Source organism: Sinocyclocheilus anshuiensis, unplaced genomic scaffold (genome assembly GCF_001515605.1).
Source record: "Sinocyclocheilus anshuiensis isolate Anshui unplaced genomic scaffold, SAMN03320099.WGS_v1.1 scaffold2917, whole genome shotgun sequence".
Classification (NCBI taxonomy): Eukaryota; Metazoa; Chordata; class Actinopteri; order Cypriniformes; family Cyprinidae; genus Sinocyclocheilus; species Sinocyclocheilus anshuiensis.
This window is the reverse complement of record NW_015539844.1, coordinates 252088-255841: the sequence shown is the minus strand read 5'-3', so window position 1 is coordinate 255841 and position 3754 is coordinate 252088. Positions and strand designations below refer to the sequence as shown.

Genomic DNA, 3754 nt, shown 5'->3' with positions numbered 1-3754 from the left:
TGGTTTTATTTTTTTATTATTGCTTGGCCCTAATCCTCTTCTGTAAAAACCTATAATAGCATCTTGATAAAATAAAATAACACACATATATATATATATATGTACATAATATACGTTTCAAACACATCAAACGTCTGTACCTCTCCAAATTATTATAATAATAATTATTTTAATGAGATTCCATTTTTTCAGTTTTTACACACACAGCCATCAATAACAACCTTTTTAATTAGTTTGATAATTTTTCCTAAAAAAACTAACATTTTAGAAATTTTAGAATTTTCTTTTTAAAAGCAAATATAAATGTATCAATTACTACAAAACACACATTTGGAAAAAGTGCAGTCTAAAAAGACAAACCAACCATGCACATGTAAATGTATCTCTATAATGTCTATATAGAGCAAGCGTGTGTGTTTGTACCTGCAGACTCCACCAGTGCCACTGTTTTGAGGTTTGCTATCAGGAGGATCTCGTGAAGGTCTCTGTAAGTGGAGCTCAGTGAGATATAACGAACATTTCTGACCATGATGTCCTCAACACGAATATATTACTTCCTGCAGACAGAAAACATGAAGGCATCAGACTTGCAGGTTTTAGTGTTATTTTAGAAATATTCAGACACTATTATAGTTTCCATTATTTTTTTTTTTACTTGCTTTTGTTTTTGATTTTCCATTTTAAATGTTTCTATTTTTTTTAAACATGTCTATGGTTTCATTTTTATTTCATTTTTACTTTTTCTATTGTTATTTTAGTAAAAAATAGAATATATAAAGTACGTCGAGTTAAATTAAATCAAAATGAATTAGCTGAAATCAGTGTTTTACCTTCCCCAAGTGTAATTATAATATTTTTATTGATATTTTAAGTTAACCACATTTAATTTTCTCCTTTTTTTACACATACTGTAATCTAGACTTAAGCATTTAACATTGCAACCAGTGTTATTTTAGTATTTTTGAGATGGTATTATAGTTTTTTATATATTTTTAGTTCGTTTTTTATATATATATTTCACATTTTCATTTTGGTTCATTTTTTTAGCAATCTTTTTGTCATTTTTATAAGTTTTAATGTCTATATAGTTTTATTAATTTTTATTTCAGTTTTACTTTTTTGTTATTTTAGTACATCAGGTTAAACTAAATTAAAATAAGAAATGTTGCCTTGAAATAAGTGTTAATATTTTTTTATTTTATTTTATTATTTCAGTTAATGTTTAATTTTTTAATGGTTTTAGTTAACTAAAATAACACTGCTTGTTGACAATTTTTTTGTAGAAAAAAATGATCAAACAAATATTTTACCACTCACATTTACTTAAGAAAATGCACAAATATATTTAATATGTATAAACGCTAAATTTATCCTTTTTTAAACATTTTTTAAGTGATTCTTTTTTGTTGGCATGCACAACATATCTTGTTCCTGTATTGATTGATATTTTGGCAGCATTGTATTGCTCCCATTTTCTGCTTTTTAATCATAACAGAATCAAACACACACACAAGCATAAGGAGACAAAATCTGAAACTTCATAACCCTGAAATTCTGAAACTAAGATTGATGTGTGTGTTGCACTGTTTTCCATTAGTCTGTGTTGCACAGGAGAGTGTGTGTGTGTGTGTGTGTGTGTGTGTGTGTGTGTGTATAACTTTAGACCTTGTCCATTTAAACTAATGAAGAGAAAACGCCATCTTTGTCTGTAGTGCCACTTAATAAATTGAAGGAAAAATGTATTTAATAAAAATTAACAAATAATTGGAATACTTTGTTAATGTAGTTAAATGCAACAATAAAAAAATAAATAATTTTATCTTTAACTGCATTAAATAAGCATTTGCCAACTGCATTATTTCTTTAGCAACTACAGCTGTTCAGTAATTAGTCCTGAAACCCAGAAGTGAATCAGCATTTGAGCCTCAAGTTCTTTGTTATTTTGCTATCATTGAAATACTATTATATTTTTTTATTAATATTTAGTAGTTTTTATTTTAATATTTTCTGCTTTAGTAATTTTTTTAACTTTGAACTTTTAGTAAAACTGTTTTTGTCATTTATATTAGTTTTGTTTATGTTGTTTTTAAATGTCTATATAGTTTTTATTCATTTTTATTTCAGTTTAGGTTTAGTTATTTTAGTACGTCAAGATAAATGAAATTAAAACTAAATATGTCGCCTTGGCAGCTAGCTAAAATAATAAATTTTATATCTTAAATTTTTGTTTCAGCTTTAGTTTTAGATACAGATAACTATAATAAGCATGGTTCCTGTGGGTTTTTCGATCAGCAGATTAAGTTTTACGAGTAAAAATATGAACCGTGGTGAACATTAGTTACACACAGCCAAACCTTAAACATGAATTTTATTTTAAAAATGCAAGTTGTAAAATGCAAATATAACTAGTTGCTAAATTGCTTTTCATGTGAGCAGAAGGAAGGGCTTGATATCACTGTGATTGAAAGTGAGAAAAAAAGAGTGTTTCTACTTCTGTATTCTGCAGTAGTTACTGAATCCTTCAAAGCAGACTGTGCTGAGGAAGAAAAACACAATATGTGGGTCAATTTTTTGAAATTGAGATTTATATGACATCTGAAAGCTGAATAAATACGCTTTCCATTGATGTATGGTTTATTAGGTTCGGACAATATTTGGCTGAGATACAACTATTTGAAAATCTGGAATCTGAGGGTGCAAAAAAATCTAAATATTGAGAAAATCATCTTTAAAGTTGTCCAAATTAACTTCTTAGCAATGCATATTACTAATCAAAAATTAAGTTTTGATATATTTACAGTAGGAAATTTACAAAATATCTTCATGGAACATGATCTTTACTTAATATCCTAATGATTTTTGGCATAAAAGAAAAATCTATAATTTTGACCCATACAGTGTATTGTTGGCTATTGCTACAAATATACCCCAGCGACTTAAGACTGCTTTTGTGCTCCAGGGTCACATATAAGATGTACACCTATATAGTCAGACAGAGAGACTCACTCATGGTGGCCCCAGCCGAGCTCGGGCAGGTAAGGCAGCTTCTTAATGCGGATTATGGAGTCGTAGATGGACTGCTGAAGGCTCTGAGCGACGGCGTTGGCGAGAATCACAGCGATCATGATGGGCAGAATGTGACTGATCTGACCCGTCAACTCAAACACGATCACGGCCGTGGAAACCGTGTGTGTGACCGCTCCGGATAATGCCGCCGCTCCTGCAGAGAGACAGATTTAACAAAACAAATGAACACTTCACATTGATTCATTATACATTAATGAACCAAAGGGAAAAACAAAATACTAAAGGAACACAGACTATTGAGACGATTCAAAGTCATGAATTGACAAGAAGAGATATTTACTGAATTGCAATTTAGTCGCACAGATCAAAATCAATGGTGCTCAACACTGATGTAAACATTTAAAACAAAAAAACTAAAACATATCTACATACAGTAAAAATTTAAGAAATTGATATCCACACTTCGTTTTTTTTCAGTATTACTGTTTTTCATGATTCAAGATTTATTTGTTATTTACACACTTAAATTTGTAGTGAAACATGGTCACGTCACATGGCTACTTAGATGTGCATTAAATATAAATAAATAGTAGGTAAAAATGAACAAACGATTAATCAATTTATAAAAAAAAATTTTTAAATTACGATATTTTTATATACCTTTTATATATTTATAAAATGTGTCAAATTGTGTAAAATATTTACAAAAATGTATTTAATATTTTAA

The 3754-nt window shown here is 28.7% G+C and overlaps 1 pseudogene; it reads right to left on the bottom strand.

Annotated features, from left to right (window-relative positions):
- Positions 1-3754, bottom strand: part of LOC107684528 (chloride channel protein 2-like) — a 40708-nt pseudogene that overhangs the window by 10998 nt on the left and 25956 nt on the right.